Raw genomic sequence first — 18,292 nt, forward strand, 5'->3', positions numbered from 1 at the left:
TGGCTGAAGTAGTTGTTTTTTGGGAACTCTCTTGCTTTTTCAATGATCCAGTAGATCTTGGCAATCTGATCTCTGGCTACTCTGCCTTTTCTAAAACCAGCTTGAACATCTGGAAGTTCATAGTTCATGTACTGTTGAAGCCTGGCTTGGAGAATTTTGAGCATTATTTCACTAGTGTGTGAGAAGAGTGCAGTTGTGTGGTAGTTTGAGCATTCTTTGGCATTGCCTTTCTTTGGGATTGGTATGAAAACTGAACTTTTCCAGTCCTGTGGCCACTGCTGAGTTTTCCAAATTTGCTGGCATACTGAGCGCAGCTTTTTCACAGCATCATCTTTTAGGATTTGAAATAGCTCAACTGGAATTCCATCACCTCCACTAGCTGTGTTCATACTGATGCTTCCCAAGGCCCACTTGACTTTGTATTCCAGGATGTCTGGCTCTAGGTGACTAATCACACCATCATGATTATCTGGGTTGTGAAGGTTGTTTTTGTATAGTTCTCTGTGTATTCTTGCCACCTCTTCTTAATATCATCTGCTTCTATTAGGTCCATACCATTTCTGTCTTTTATTGTGCCCATCTTTGCATGAAATGTTCCCTTGGTATCTCTAATTTTCATGAAGAGATCTCTAGTTTTTTCCATTCTATTGTTTTCCTCTATTTCTTTGCATTGATTACTGAGGAACTCATCTCTCCTTGCTATTCTTTGGAACTCTGCATTTAAATGGATGTATCTTTCCTTTTCTCCTTTGCCTTTCACTTCTCTTCTTTTTCACAGCTATTTGTAAGGCCTCCTCAGACAACCTTTTTGCATTTCTTTTTCTTTCAAGATCTTTTTCTTGATCCCTGCCTCCTGAACAATGTTACAAACCTCTATCCATAGTTCTTCAGGCACTCTGTCTATCAGATCTAATCCCTTGAATCTATTTGTCACTTCCACTGATAATCGTAAGGGATTTGATTTAGGTCATACCTGAATGGCCTAGTGGTTTTCCCTACTTTCTTCAATTTAAGTGTGAATTTGGTAATAAGGAGGTCATGATCTGAGCCACAGTCAGCTCCCGGGCTTGCCTCCTGAGAAATCTGTATGCAGATCAAGAAGCAACAGTTAGAACTGGACATGGCACTACAGCCTGATTCCAAATTAGGAAAGGAGTACGTCAAGGCTGTATTTGTCACCCTGTTTATTTAACTTTTATATGCAGAGCACATCATGAAAAACCCTGGGCTGGATGAAACACAAGCTGGGTTCAAGATTGCCAGGAGAAGTATCAATAACCTCAGATATGCAGAACACACCAACGTTATGGCAGAAAGTGAAGAAGAACTAAAGGGCTATTGATGAATGTGAAAGAAGAGAGTGAAAAAGTTGGCTTGAAATGCAATATTCAGAAAACTAAGATCATGGTTTCTGGTCTCATCACTTCACAGCATATAGATGGGGAAACAATGGAAACAGTGACAGACTTTATTTTCTTGGGCTCCAAAATCACCACAGATGGTGACTGCAGCCATGAAATTAAAAGACACTTACTCCTTGGAAGGAAAGTTATGACCAACCTAGACAGCATATTAAAAAGCAGAGACATTACTTTGCTACCAAATATATCTAGTCAAGGCTATGGTTTTTCCAGTCGTCATGTATGGATGTGAGAGTTGGACTATAAAGAAAGCTGAGCGCCAAAGAATTGATGCTTTTGCACTGTGGTGTTGGAGAAGACTCTTGAGAGTCCCTGGGACTGCAAGGCTATCCAACTAGTCCATCCTAAAGGAAATCAGTCCTGAATAATCATTGAAAGGATTGATGCTGAAGCTGAAACTCCAATACTTTGGCTACCTGATGTGAAGAACTGACTCATTGGAAAAGATCTTGATGCTGGAAAAGATTGAAGGTGGGAGGAGAGGTGGATGACAGAGGACGAGATGGTGGGATTGCATCACCAACTCAATGGACATGAGTTTGAGTAAGCTCCAGGAGTTGGTGATGGACAGGGAGACCTGGCATGCTACAGTCCATGGGGTTGTAAAGGGTCAGACATGACTGAGCGACTGAACTGAACTGAAGATGATAATATCAGAAACATCTCCCCTTTATCTGGGAACTGTTTCTTTCATCATCCTTCTTGTGAGTTTGCACAAGAGTACCAAGATTTTTAGTTCTCTTCCCCTCTACCACTATTGATCTATCAAGGGGGATGGCTAATTAGGGATTTCCCTGGTGGCCCAGTGGTAAAGAATCCACCTGCCAAGAAGGAGACGTGGGTTCAATCCCTGGGTTGAGAAGATACCCTGGAGAAGAGAATGGCAACTCACTGCAGTATTCTTGCCTGGGAAATCCCATGGACAGAGGACCCTGGCAGGTCCTACAGTCCATAGGGTCACAAAAAAGTCAAACAACTTAGCACTAAACAACAACTAATGGCTATGACAACTCTTCTCTCAGTTCTTTTCTTTTTTTCATTTTAGGAACTAGAAAATGCCACATACACACACACACACACACACACACACACACAAATAAGTTCCTCTAATTGGGTACCATGAGTTGCAAAAATTGAAATGTGGGGATTGATGACAATTATATTCTTTGGCAGGTAAAAAAAGACACTCTACTTGCATCAAGAAAATATAACACACACACAGGTAAGAGAAAGAAAAAATGAGGCACTGGAGAGAATGTATGTGGAAGAAAGAGACAGAGAGGAAGAGGGAAAAGCAGAAGATAGAGAATGAATGATGAACCTACTTTGTAGAGGAATACAGTTGAGTCTTGGCTCCCCACATGATTTTACCCCTCTTGATATAAAATGAGCACTTCATTATACTTACATTTTAATTTTATTTAAATTTAATTTTTTAAATTTAAAATTATCCATCCCATTATTTCCCCATTCCACCAAGTATACACAGAACTGAATTTCTGGTACTTTCAACTAAGAACCCTAATTAATATAGTTATCATCTTTTTAGATTTTTAGATTATCTTCCTAATTATTACCACTTTGTATTAGGTATGGCTTTAAATGTGACTGCAACACAATTAATTAACATCTGAGTGTTCCATATCTTCTCTGTATTTTCTCATTATTCTTTGTCGCTCAAAAATCTAGTTACTAATAGTGGGATATTGGAATTACACAGAAACAGAAAGAAGATAGTTGGCTGCAGCAGAGATGTTGGCTAAATCTATTTTTCTTTTCCAAAGAAGACATACAGAAGGCCAAAAAGCACATGAAAAGATCCTCAACATCACTAATTATCAGGGAAATGCAAATCAAAATTATAATAAGGTATCACTTCACACCAGTCAGAATGGCCATCATCACAAAGTCTACCAACAATAAAGCTAGAGAGGGTATGCAGAAAAGGGAACCCTCTAAAACTTTTGGTGGGAATGTAAGTTGGTACAATCACTACGGAGAACAGTGTGGCGGTTCCTTAAGAAATAAAAAACAGAATTACCATATAATCCAGCAATCCCACACTGGACATATATCTGGAGAAAATCATAATTCCAAAAGATACATGTAGCCCAATGTTCACTGCAGCACTATTTACCATAGGCAAGATATGGAAGCAACCTGTATCTTCATTGATAGAGGAATGGATCAAGAAGATGGGGGACAGATATACAATGCAATATAACTCAGCCATATAAAAATGAAATAATGCCATCTGCAGCACCATGGATAAACAGAGAGATTATCATACTAAGTGATTCAGAGAAAGACAAACATCATATGATATCACTTATATGCGGGATCTAATTTTTTTTTAAATGACACAAATGAACTTATTTACAAAACAGTAACAGACTTGCAGATATAAAAAACAAACATGGTTACCAAAGGGAAAATAGGGGGTGGAGAGATAAATCAGGAAACTGGGATTAACATACATACACTAAAATATATAAGATAGATAGCCAACAAGAACCTATTGTATAGCACAGAGAATTCTACTAAACATTCTGTGATAACCTATATGAGAAAAGAATCTGAAAAATAATGAATACATGTTTATGTATACCTGACACTAACACAACATTGTAAATCATCTATACTCCAAAACAATTTTTAAAAAATAATAAAATTGGATAGTTTAAAGTAAAAATATTAATTGGTTGATATCCAAAAAATTGAGTTTTACTCACTATCCCTATGCTATGTTGAAAACCAGTAAGATCTGAACTTGTGTTAATTTTATCACAAGCTCAAAAGATTATAAACAAAATAAAAAGATCAATCAGTCAATCTCCATATTAACACATTAAGATTAAGGACAGAGCTGAGGAGAACAATAGTACTTGATGGCTGGAGTTTGAGGAAAAATTTCAGGTTTTGATAAATAAGGGGCTTGTGAGCAGCTGAAAGAGGAGAAATATTCAGGGATAAAGAAAGGAGATTAGTAAAGTTATGTTGAAGTTATGAAACCATTCCCATTTTAAAATTAGCTATGAGTATCATTGTAACTCAGATCTGTAAGCTGAAGCTTATGATTATAGACACATTTGAAATACACACGAATATCATTTAAAGAGGTATTTCTCACAGCTTAATATTTAACTTTGCCTTTTTTTCCCATTTCCAATTGTTTGTTTTCAGTTTCCTGTTCTTGAAGGTAATATGAAGAGAATCATACCAGCAATTCACAAAGTCTACTATCCCTACCCTCAAATGTAGAAAAAATTCTTTGCTGGTATATGTAAGAGAGTGGGCTTCTTTTTGTCTGAATCTCTTGTTAAGACTATATGAAACTCTAGACAAACCATATGGAACCTCAATTGTCACTGGGATTACATAGGAGGCATTTTAAATGTCTATTTCCGTTCTACAATATATTAAATGTAATTGCATATGACTTATGCTTTCACTCTCTTACTAACAGATGCCTTTCTGGTGTCCTCAGTACTTCCATATATTTTGTCCAACTGGATAAAAACATCTTGTGAGGTATCCTGACACTGTTGTTACCACCATTTAGAAGAATAAGAACCTAGAAATTAAGAACGTCTGAAGGATTAATTATGGTCCATGGCTGGAAAATGGAAAGCTAATAACAGAATTCCATTTTTCTCATTCTAAATCCAATGTTCTTTTGGTGTTCTCCAGTGTTCATATTATATTGACCTTATTCTAGTGTTTCCTTCATTCCAGGGGCATCTATGCAAAAGTTAAGTTTTGCTCAGTGTTTATCCTTGTTTTCTGGTGAAAAAAGTCTCTCTGTTGGACTCAGCTGGACTCACAATTTAAGTCCAATGCCAATACTTTATGCCCAAACCCTAATATATACTAAGAAATATTACTTATAGAAAAATAAATCCCCATGGACAAAGGAGCCTGACTGGCTACAGTCCATTGGGTCACAAAGAGTCAGACATGACTGAGTGACTAATATTAACAAGAGGCAAATTATATATACGGAACCTCAATTATACATATGGAAACTGTTTTACAAAAATATCCTAGCCTTTGAATATCTCATGATGAGTAATCCCCAGAATCAGTTTCAGTCCCTTTTCACTTGAGAATTCTTCATGGTCTGCTCCCTTACTCAGCTCTGCTGCTCTCTGCCAAAGTGACTTCTGCTGGAATTCATTGACTTCATTAAACAATTATAAGTGAATATCTACTTTTGGCTAAGCTTACAAATACAGAGAAGCTCTTAGGATTCCAACAAACTCACAAAAAAAATCATGAAAGCCATAAAGAAGGGTCTTGGCATATCACAGAAGACTGAGAAGTGATGGATGAACCATGAGTGGCTGAAGACAGGGAAGATGTGGCTCTTCCTGGAAGAGAGAGCAACAGGTAAGCAGCCCCAAGATAAGAGAGCTGATGCATATTCATGGGACTAGAAGTGGGTGGAGAGGGACATAAGAGGGTGAGAATATAAGGAATGAAATTTAAAAGTGAGGAGGGGAGAAATTAAGAAAGGTCTTTATGACATGCTAAGGAATTCAGATTGCATCTCAACTGTCAGTGGGGTGGTGGTTTAGTTGCTAAGTCATGTCCAATTCTTGTGACCCTATGGGCTACACCCCAGCAGGCTTCTCCATCCATGGGATTTCCAAGGCAAGAATACTGGAGTGAATTGTCATTTTCTTTTCCAGGGAAACTTCCTGACCCGGGGATCAAACCCAAGACTCCTGCATAGCGGGCAGATCCTTCACCATCTGAGCCACCAGGGAAGCAGGGTTTTAAAGAGTAAATTGATAGAATCAAATTTGCACTTTGATTAGATCACTAAAATGGCAATATTAGGAATATTCTGAAAAGGGAAAACTGTAGGATAAGAAACCAGACAGGAAACTTTTAAATGCTTCAAGCAAAAGGTAATGTCAGGTTTGTGTGATGAAAAGGTGCAGGAACGCTATGGAAGTGCTGGCTGAGAGGAACTGGGTATGAGGCCAAAGTAATTTTTAAAGGCAAAGAAATGTGAGAGTAAGCGAATGGTGTATCTTTAACATGGACATTATGATAACTTTGATGTAGGACCATAATGCTGTGTGTCTAGTCCCCAAACCTTCAGTTAATGGCAGGGAGTGGCCTGCACAAAAGCAGATAACAAGAAAGAGAGGTTAAGGATGCCATTCCTTGTATTACCAAATTTTGTTCAAGTTGTAAATTTTACTTCTGCTTCAACTAAGGACATATACATCTACAATGATTTTTAAAGATAAAATATTGAGATGAGGTTGAAGTATAAAATACTATAAGTGGTATAATTTATCATTAATCAAGCACCAAAGAGAAATTACTCACATTTGGGAGATAAGACAGTGAAGTCAGGGCACACCACGCTGATACAATAGAGTAACCTACTGCATAGAATATTGAGAGAAAACAATTTTTTTGTAGTTGTTCAATGTTCCAAATCTTAGGTATTCTTTTAAACAATTGTTAACCTATCCTTCCAAATATCATGTCAATATATCCTTCTATGTGTGTCCAAAGATATGACCTGAATAAAGCTTGAGAAATTGTAGTAGTTGAAAGTACAAATAAGAATATAAAGGAAACAGGGTACTAAGCAACAACAATTACAAAAAGATGGTAAATGATCATAAATTATGTGACAGATTACTTAGAAAACTGGTCTGATTGACAATCTAGAATGTCATGCTTAGTTATTACAGTGGTTATTAGAGCTATTTGCTATTATCACCAGTTTTTCTAACTTCTGGCACAAAGAAATATTGTGCTTCCTGGTTCCCTTGAGACTGGATGAGATTATAGAAGTAGTCATGATCAATGACTTTAGGAAAAACAAGGATATGTATCATTACAGGTGGACACTCTGAGTGTGAGCTTCCCTGGGGCTCAGTTGGTAAAGAATCCGCCTGCAACATAGGAGACCAAGGTTCGATCCCTGGGTTGGGAAGATCCCCTGGAGCAGGAAATGGCAACCCACTCCAGTATTCTTGCTTTGGAAATCCCATGGGCAGAGGAGCCTGCTGGGCTATGGTCCACTGGGTCCCAAACAGTCGGACATGACTGAACAACTAAACTGCATGGCCAATACAATTAACAATGGTAGATGTTCTGAGGGTCTGTGATTACCTGCCCAGCTGACCAGAAACAGACATGCAATATGAGCAAGAAAGAAATTTTGCCGAAAGAAACCACTGAGATTTAGAGAGTGTAACAATGACTAGCATCCACATGAAATGCAGGAGACACGGTTTCAGTCCCTGGGTCGGGATGATCCCCTGGAGGAGGAGATGGCAACCCACTCCAATATTCTTGCCTAGAAAAACCAATGGACAGGGGAGCCTGGAGGGCTACAGTCCAAAGGGTCACAGAGAGGCGGACATGACTTAAGCACATAGGCAGGCACTGTGACATAACCTAGCCTTTCCTGATATTCTATTAATACAAAGCTTTCTGACAAAATGTTGCTTCTGAAAGTGCTAAATCTCAATAAAAGACCTGAAGCTGGTGCAAAACGTGTGATGACCTGAAACGTTTTAGCTTCTTTTGACCAGTTCGAGGATCTCCAGGTTAAAAATGAAACGAGACGGTGGAGGCTTCCCTGGTGGCTCAATGGTAAAGAATATGCCTGCCATTTTAGAAGACACGGGTTCAATCCCTGATCCCAGAGGATCCCACATGCCACGGGGCAGCTAGTTCATGTACCACAACTATTGAGCCTGTGCGCTAGAGACCAGAGCCACAGCTACTGAAGCCACAGGCTCTTAGAGCCGGTGCTCTGCAACAAGAGAAGCCACTGCAATGAAAAACCAGAGCACCGCCTCTAGAGTAACCCATGCAGCAGTGAAGACCCAGCATAGCCAAAAATAAATAAATAAAATTTTAAAAGTGGCATCTTGGATGTGGAGGGCAAAGTCTTCAGGTTCATATTAGAAAATCTTATACACTGTCTTTATGGATAAACTAAATAATGTCAACCTAGCTGAGATTTTAAAAAACTAAAGAGTATATTGTAAAAAATATTTAAGGATTAATCACTTTTTAATAAGTAACCAATTACTTTTAAAACAAAAGGAAGTATCCTCCCAATACTTTTTAAAAAATTTTAGGTGAAAATTTATGTTAAAAAATTAACCATTATATGATATACCATTAAATGGCCACTAGTATATTCACAATTTTGTGCCAGCTCACCTCTGTCAACTTTCAGAAAATTTTCATGACCCTAAGAGAAAACTCCATACACACTAAGTGGTCACCTTCCTTTCTCAAGCATCTGGCCACCATTAATCTGCTTTCAGTTTCTGTGGATTTACCTATTCTGGATTTCTCAAATAAACAGAATCATAGATAATTTACCTTTTGAGTCTGATTGCTTTCACTGAGCATTATGTTTTCAAGGTTCACTTACCCTGCAGCATATTTCACTACTTTATTCCTTTTAACGGCTGAATAATATTCCCTTTTATGGATATACCACATTTGTTTATTCATGAATTGATGGACATTTGAGCTTTCACCTTTGGGATTCCTGTTAATCTTATCTTACAATGATTCTCATGACATATTTTCCCAGTGACTATGTAGTTTATGTGCTGTGCTTAGTCGCTCAGTCGTGTCTGACCCTTTGCAACCTACCCCATGAACTGCAGTCTGCCAGGCTCCTCTGTCCATGGGGATTCTCCAGGCAAGAATACTGGAGTGAGCTGCCATGCCCTCCTCCAGGGGATCTTCCCAACCCAAGAATTAAACCTAGGTCTCCTGCATTGCAGTCAGATTCTTTACCAACTGAGCCACTAGGGAAGCCCAGTGTAATTTATAGCATATACAGTTTTGCAATATGGGAAATTAAGAGAAAGTCAGTAATATTAAGTCACATACTGAAACTAAAATCTGACTGAGTTATATAGTTGGATCATCAGACATATTCTAGAAGGAAAAAAACAAAAAACAGACAAAACCTGTATTTATCATACTACCACAGAAATGATTATGTTTGTTTAAGCCACGTAATTTACACACAGATAGCTTCTGAAAAGGAAGGCAACCATAGAAGATGCTATTAGGAACTGAGGAGGATGCTATGCCTGAGGAATGAGAGAATAATCTTCGCTCACTTGAAAGGGCTGCTAGAGCCACATGTCCATCAATAATGACCAGGTTTCACTTCGAACTGGAGGAAAGCTCTAAACAGTGCTGTCTCCTGAAGCTCTCTGCTACCCTGTGTTGAGTACATCCATCATCTCTTGGTGACCCTCAATCTATAAGCTACTGATCCCTCTGTGTCTGGAAGTTATTACAGGGATTGTACCAGGCAGAATCACTACCATATGGCTTTTTTAGTAATAACAGACATTATTAACAATGGAACCCAAAGTGGAAGAGCAAGGAAGGCCTGTGTGTGCCTGCAGGTGTGAAAAGCATAGACAATGTCAGAAATACCTCCAGCAGAAATAAATTGATGAACTAAGAGAAGGCAATGAGATTCTGAAGCATGCAGCATACGTCAAAGGGAATAAGTCAAAGTAGCATAACTTTGTACTGTTAATACAAACTTATTTGTAGCTAGAGATTATGGCTTCCCTGGTGGCTCAGATGGTAAAGAATCCATCTGCAATGCAGGAGACCTGGGTTCGATTCCTGGGTTGGCAAGATCCCCTGGAGGAGGGCATGGCAACCCACTCCAGTATTCTTGCCTGGAGAATCCCCACGGATAGAGGAGACTAGTGGGCTACATTCCATGGGATCACAAAGAGTCAGACATGACTGAGCGACTAACCACAGAGACTCTGGAGACAGGGAGACTGAGAGTCCAAGATTATATCACAATTATGTCAATGTGTATAAATAATATTGTAATGAATAAAAAACACATTTAAAATTGTCACTGGATTCACAGTACATCTTTTGTATCTGCAGGCAGATACTAACATAAGTCTATCGAGGATTATCAAATTTCGGTCATATTAACAAAGCATCCTTCACACTTTAAAAGGCTGAACACCAGCCACATGAGGCAAATTTCTCTGGATGTCCTCAGTATTTGCAGGCAAAGCTGAGTTTCTCTCTTCCTACAGCCAACAATTTAACTTTCCAATGAGATTCCAGAGCTTTTTTAGGTGCGTTACCAGATTTACCTAACTTTTAAAGATGCATGTTTCCCTCCATATAAATTCAACCCTGCATTCTATATAAATTGCCCAAGACTGACTCCTTCTCCATGGAAGATAATTTCACATATACATTTTGAAAACGGGTATGTGTTAATTGATTAGTTATGTCCAACTCTTTGCAACTCTATGGACTGTAGCCCACCGGTCTTCTCTGTCCATGGAGTTCTTCAGGCAAGCGTACTAGAGTGGGTTGTTATTCCTTTCTCCAGGGGATCTTCCTGACCCAAGGATCAAACCCAAGTTTCCAGCATTGCAGGCAGATTCTCTACCATCTGAACCACCAGGGAAGTGCTGGAAGCACTAATTTTCCCCAGAAGACAACCTTCAAAAATCCTCAGATATCCTTCCAACTTCCTCAAAAGTGGAGAATCCTCCTAAAAGATAACTCTGCTTTTCTAGAAATTGGAGAGGCAGTCAAATTTAAGCCAAATTTATCTTTCAACACTAGAGAGGAATATTAAATTCTGAAATAAATTTGATGGAAAATGTTGGTTGCAGGTTTATATTCAAGGTGCAGATAAGTCCCTGACTGTTTCTAAAGGATGCATTCCCCAAAGAGCTACCTTTAGTTCTAAATTGACATTTGAAGGAGAAAGTGGACAGAGTTCTGAAACTTCCTGCCAGCTAAGGAGAAATACAGAATGCTATCCGCTAGACTCAGTTATGGAAGAGAAAACTGTTGGGCATTTCTCAGGTCAAAAATACACATTTCCACAAAACACATTTCCAACTACTACCTTCATCCATTATTGACTAATAAAAGATAGTCACTGCTGAAATCTAAAGCTTAAATAGTTCTGAAGTAAGAATACATACCATGCATTCAGAGCATCATTTATACAAGAGAAATTCTTCAGGAGAAACCCATAAAGCTCAAAGGTATTAAGTAGATTTATTGCCTCTGGCTTGAAAGGAAAGGGAGACTATCAGCTGCACATTGTGCCCAGATGCTTTATAAAGGGCATCTGTTGCTTGGATATCACCACTCAATCAATTCAAAATTCATGGTCAGATTCCCTTTGTAGCTGATTCTTATCTAGGTTCTCCTCACTGAGAGACAGAAGATAGCCTTGGTATAGAATGCAGAGCAGCTCTAGAAAGCTTCCCCCTGCATTGCCCTGACAGTTTCCTAAGAGTCATACAAGGTTGGGAAGAATCACATGTCACAATTTTGTCATGAACTGCAGCTCTGCCAAAATAATGTAAAGTAATGGTGTTGGGGCATCAGTGAACTTGAAAACTATGGGCTTTTTGAAAAACTGCCCTGTTTTCTAACATTTTTCAGTTATCTGTTTATGCAGAAAATATATTTATCACCCCATATTTCCATAAATTTTTAAACAAGGGGGAGGGGAAATTGTCAAGAGTACCTCCTGGTTTCATGAGATACTTCACATTATTTGAGGTGAGGCATATCTATATTGTAGAGGCTTGTTGTTCTCTACTCTCTCAATTTTATATTTCAATGAGAGGAAATTAAAATTCAGCAAGGTAAACTCTAAAGATTGAAAAAGGCAAAATTCCCTATTTGGGGAGTCCTTGCTCATTTTAATTCGAGATGTCAGCCAGAATTACACAGCATCTCAGGGATAAAGAACATGGGCTTCACACATGTCCCGTGGCCTGTGAGGGAACATGCCTGTACCTGCAAATTCCAAGGAGACTAATGGTTTTCTCGGTCACTTTCAGCTGCCAATTTGCATTCTAATGGATTGTTTCTTTCTACTTGAAATCTTTATAGCTGTTTCTCTTCGTCTCCACTTAGACACTAAAAAACAGAGTGCATTGTTTAGATATTTCACTGGCAAGTGAGGGGCCCTGTTGGAACAATGTCAGGTAGACCCTAGGAGATGGGTTTCCAGGTAGAAGTGTGGCAAACCTTTTTAAATACAAAGACTGCCAGCTATCTTTGTCCCATATTAGGAAAGTCTCAGAATCTTCTGAAGGCTGCTTATGGGCTTGTGAAAATCCAAATTGTAGTCACATAAGGCAAGAGTCCCCAAACTCTGGGATCTAATGCTTTATGATCTGAAAGGGAGCAGATGTAATAACAGAAATAAACTGCACAATAAATGGAATGTGCTTGAATCATCTCCAAACCATCCCCCCATCTCCAGTCTGTGGAAAAATTGTCTTCCATGAAATGGGTCCCTAGTGCTATAAATGTTGGGGACCGCTGAATAAAGCATGGGGCTGGTGAAGGTCATTGCTTGTACAGGTCCAAAGCAGAACCATGGCTTCCAGGTGCCTCTGCGCTGTATGTGATTAAATCAGTAAGGATTAAATCAGCCAGTTATATCTGCACCGGCGACAGCAAGTTAGGGGCCAGGGGAGAGCAACCTGTATCCCCAGACAAACCAATCACAGCAATAACAAAAAGAACACAATCTTACTTGTACTTTGTTGAGAGATCTTACACAGAAGAAATTAAAATGTGAAACAGTTCTTAATTCTATCCTATTCACAAAAGGGGAAAAGTACCTTCCAAAGAGTTGAGTACCATTTCCTTTTAAATAACTGAGTCACAATGCTCTTCTTAGATATCTTGGGAATTCTTATTTGACTCATTAGTGAACTTCTGAGAAGTGGTAAAACGTAAGACATAATGCTATTTTACCTGTAACCTCAGAGGAGGAACACTGTCTAAAAAAGCTGAAAATATGATGCAAAAGCTAAATAAATTTTGAAATGCATGTTCATTCAATCAAGGGCTCTCTAACACTGCAAATATTTTAAAGTATGATTCTCATCAAATTTTAATAATTCAATCTCCAAAAGACGTTTTATATTCTTTTTGATCAAATGTGTGAAAATCTAAATGTATGGGTTTCTATATAGAGGAAAGTCCTTCCTTTTTTATAAAATTATTTTACAAAGATTTAGCACAAACACACACACACACACATACACATACTAATGGGTTTTGCTAGTGCATTTATTAATTTTCATTTATTGTACTGTCTACTCTCATAGCACTGCATGAACCTCAGAACTCTCTAGGACCATGTCCTTTGAACAATTATAAAGAAGGGCCTTCTTTGGTCTATGATATAATTATTATTTTACACATGCCATTAAAATATAAAAAGAATAGTTTTACACAATTAAGCTATAATTTAGCATGGTCACAGTGCACAAGTCTTTCTTTTGTATTCTGTCTTCTTAATTCACTTACAGGGTGACATAGCTATAGATGTTCATTATTGGATGGAATGCTCTGAAAGCCTGTCTTACTTTGAATGTAAAAAATGTAACACACTCGACTTCACTGAAATCCTTGGCAGCAATTCCTTTAACAAGGTGTGTTATAATACCAGTATGCTGCATCTTGATAATAATGCCAATTATTTAAATCCTCTTCATTTTCTCAGCTATTTATAAAGAATAGAAATGAAAGGCAAAGGAGAAAAGAAAAGATATACCCAACTGAATGCAGAATTAAAGAGAATAGCAAGGAAAAATAAGAAAGCCTTCTTACATGAACAATGCAAAGAAATAGAGCAAAACAACAGAATGGGAAAAACTAGAGATCTCTTCAAGAAAACTGGAGATACAAAGGGAATATTTCATGCAAAGATTGGCACAATGAAGGATAGAAACAGCAAGGACCTCACAGAAACAGAAGAGATTAAGAAGAAGTGGCAAGAATACACAAAAGAACTATACAGAAAATGTCTTAATGACCCAAATAAACACAATGGTGTGGTCACTCACCTAGAGCCAGATATATTGGAGTGTGAAGTCAAGCAGGCTTTAGGAGGCATTACTATGAACAAAGGTAGTGGAGGTGATGGAATTCCAGCTGAGCTATTTCAAATCCTAAAAGATGATGCTGTGAAAGTGCTGCACCCAATATGGCAAAAATGAGGAAAACTCAGCAATGGCCACAGGACTAGAAAAGGTTGGTTTTTATTCCAGCCCCAGAAGAAAGGCAATGCCAAAGAATGTTCAAACTACGGTACAACTGTGCTCATTTCATATGCTAGTAAAGTAATGCTCAAAATCCTTTAATCTAGGCTTCATTAATACATGAATTGAGAACTTCCAGATGTACAAACTGGATTTTGAAAAGGCAGAGGAACCAGAGATCAAGTTGCCAACATCTGTTAGATCAAAGAAAAAGCAAGGGAGTGGGGAACTCCCTTTTTTGGGGAGTTCCAATTTTTGGAGAAAAATCCACTTCTTCTACTTCACTGACTATGCTAAAGCTTTCGACTGTATGGATCACAACTGTGGAAAATTCTAGACCCTTTACCTGCCTCCTGAGAAACCTGTATGTAGGTCAAAAACCGACAGAACTGGATGTTCTGGGACAATGGACTGATTCAAAATTGGGAAAGGAGAATGTCAAGGCTGTATACTGTCACCCTGCTTATTTAACTTATATGCAGAGTACATCATGTGAAATGCCAGGCTGGCTGAAGCACAAGCTGGAATCAAGACTGCCAGGAGGAATATCAACAACTTCAGATATGCAGATGATATCACTCTAATGGCAGAAAACTAAGAGGAACTAAAAAGCCTCTTGATGGAAGTGAAAGAGGAGAGTGAAAAAGTTGGCTTAAAGCTCAACATTAAAAAATGAAGATCATGGCATCCAGTTGCATTGTTTCATGGCAAATAGAAGGGGGAGAAGGAGGAGAAAAGGAAAAAGTGACAGATTTTATTTTCTTGGCCTCCGTAGTCACTGCGGACAGTGACTGCAGCCATGAAATTAAAAGACTGCTTGTTCCTTGGAAGAAAAGCTATGACAAATCAAGACAGTGTATTAGGAAGCAGAGATATCACTTTGCCGACTATGGTTCATATAGTCAAAGCTATGATATTTCCAGTAGTTATGTACAGATATGAGAGTTGGACCATAAAGAAGGCTGAGTGCCAAAGAATTGATGCTTTTGAACCGTAGTGTTGGAGATGACTCTTGAGAGTCCCTTGGGCAACAAAGAGATCAAACCAGTCTATCCTAAAGGAAATTAGTCCTGAAAATTCTTTAGAAGTACTGGTACTGAAGCTAAGCTCCAATACGTTGGCCACCTGATGTGAAGAGAAGACTCCTTGGAAAAGAACCTGATGCTGGAAAAGATTAAGGGCAGGAGGAGAAAGGGGTGACAGAGGATGAGATGGTTGGATGATATCACCGACTCAATGTACATGAGTTTGAGTAAACTCCAGGAGATAGTGAAGGACAGGGAAGCCTGTGTGTGCTGCAGTTCATGGGGTCACAAAAAGTTGGACACAAATTAGTGACTGAACACCAATGACCTTTACATCCTCACTGTATTATGTAAGCTTGCAAATTTACATAAAAGAATAATGTCCTAGAAAAGTAGATAAAAGTCTTGTATTGCCAAGATTTAAGCCAAAAATGTATTTTATATCTATTATGAATCTCTATTTTTTGTAAAAAGTTTAATGTCAAATTCCTTTCTATATTCTAATGGATCTGTTTACTCCTGTGTGAATTTTTAGTTGGCACATTTCCTTCTTTTCTAAAACAATTCTATAAAAGTTTAGTAAGTTTTAATGGTATTTGATAACATAACCAAAACACATTTCATATAAATGTATTCTGAAACATTGGAAAATTTCATTCTCACTTCCCCCTATGTGAAATCCATCATATAGTATGAGTTGCTAAACTGAACAAGCATAGTTTGCTGACCAAATTCAGGATGGTACTATGGAAGACAGAAACAGTTTGGATTAGGCTACACTACTCTTTTACTCAACAATATTTTCATATTATTCACCATACTCCCTAGAGATAAAATGTACTCTCTCCTTGGAAAAAAACACTGTCTAGCAGGTATGCATTTCCATGTGCTGTATTATATTCTGAGACTGAATAAAAAGAGTAATATCTACATGCACTTCAAAAAACTCTAAGACAACACTTCTGTAAGTGGACTGTCCTAGTAGTAATCTAGAGGATATATTTCATTGCATTTATAACAGAGTTATACAAATTGAAGCTAAAAATGTTTTGTCTATTTGTATGAAAAATATTTTAAATAAATACATTTAATATATACATATATATTTTCATAAGCTATTCAGTGAGCACCAAATATTTATTGCATTAGTAGAATGATCAGAATGAAATGCTAGCTGTTCACTTATAATAACCTCATGGAGTTAATCTCAGTGTAATATATTTCCATTGAAATGAGTGGGTCTATTAATTTCATTGAGCCTTTTATGAGGTTTGGGAAATAGTCTAAGCTATTTGGACTGCAAATGGATAGTAGGTAGTGACTGGAGGTTTATCAGTAAAGAAGGTTATTCAAAGTTTGATTATTTCTGAATATATATTTCTTTTTCCTTTTAATCTCCTAATTTGCTACATTGCAGCAAAAATGTCATGTTTTAGTTTAACTTTACATAGTATTCATTGCCTCTCTTTATTAGCATTTTCGCCTAACTTTGCAATAGAGTTAATTTTATTAGGGCAATCAGAAAGTTAGCATACGTTCACAACATGATCTAATAACAAATGTGTAAAATGCATTTTCCTTTTGAAATAAGTATTATTAGAAACATTATACCCCTCTATATCACTAAAACTGTGCTAAATATAACAATCTTTCTTAAAATACTTGAAGATTTATACCTCGAGGCTATTATTATTTTATTATAGATACAAGAAAATGTCAGTTACAACTTTATTAACTAGAATAATGGTAGGGAGAAGGCTATGGATGGGCTAAAATCTAAATTAAAATTAACTGAACACAATGTTGTGCAAAGTGATTTTAATATGTTTATTAAACTAGTACTCAGCTTTTAGGACAAAAAATAATAAGGACATGTATCAGTCAACAGATTTTTCCATGTAATTGTGGGTTTCTGATACTATTATTAAAATCATTGTCCCCTATGGCAATCTATAATGATTCTTGGGTGAAAGCACTCAAGGATAGTGAAATTGTGCCTTCACAAAGTCACCACATTCCTCACTGTGTGTTCTCAGTTGCTCAGTCGTGTCCAACTCTTTGCAACCCCATGGGCTGTAGGCTGCTAGGTTCCTCTGTCCATGGGATGTCACAGGCAAGAATACTGGAGTGGGTTGCCATATCCTCCTCCAGGGGATCTTCCTGACCCTGGGATCAACACCTCTGTGTTTCCTGTGTTGGGAGGCAGATTCATTACCACTGTGCCACAAAGCCCCACCACATTCCCCATGAGATCTCTAAAAAAAGAGATGATGATCTTTAAACATAAAGATAAAGATCTTTAGAGATCTTTATTTTTTTTTTTTTTTTTTTAAATATAACTTTATTTATTTGTTTTTGGCTGTGCTGGGTCTTCATCACTGCACGAGCTTTCTTTAGCTGCAGCGAGCCAGGGCTGCTCTCTGGTTGTGATGCAGGGCTTCCCATTGCGGTGGTTTCTCTCGGGCAGCAGGGGCTATAGGCTGTTCAGGCTTTAGAAGCTGCAGCACAGGGGCTCAGTAGTTGAGGCTCCCGAGCTAGGGCTTAGTTGCTTCAAGGCACATGGGATCTTCCCAGATCGGGGATCGAACCTGTGTCTCCTGCATTGACAGGCAGATTCTTTACCACTGAGCCACCAGGGAAGCCCCCTTTAGAGATCTTTAGATCTCTAAAAAAAAGTGATGATAATCTTATTATTGGCTGAGTTAGAAACCTGTTCTGGAAAGCAGAGTGAATACAAAGCTTGACATGGAAC

The sequence above is a fragment of the Cervus canadensis genome, chromosome 20 (genome assembly GCF_019320065.1).
Source record: "Cervus canadensis isolate Bull #8, Minnesota chromosome 20, ASM1932006v1, whole genome shotgun sequence".
In the NCBI taxonomy this organism is placed as follows: Eukaryota; Metazoa; Chordata; class Mammalia; order Artiodactyla; family Cervidae; genus Cervus; species Cervus canadensis.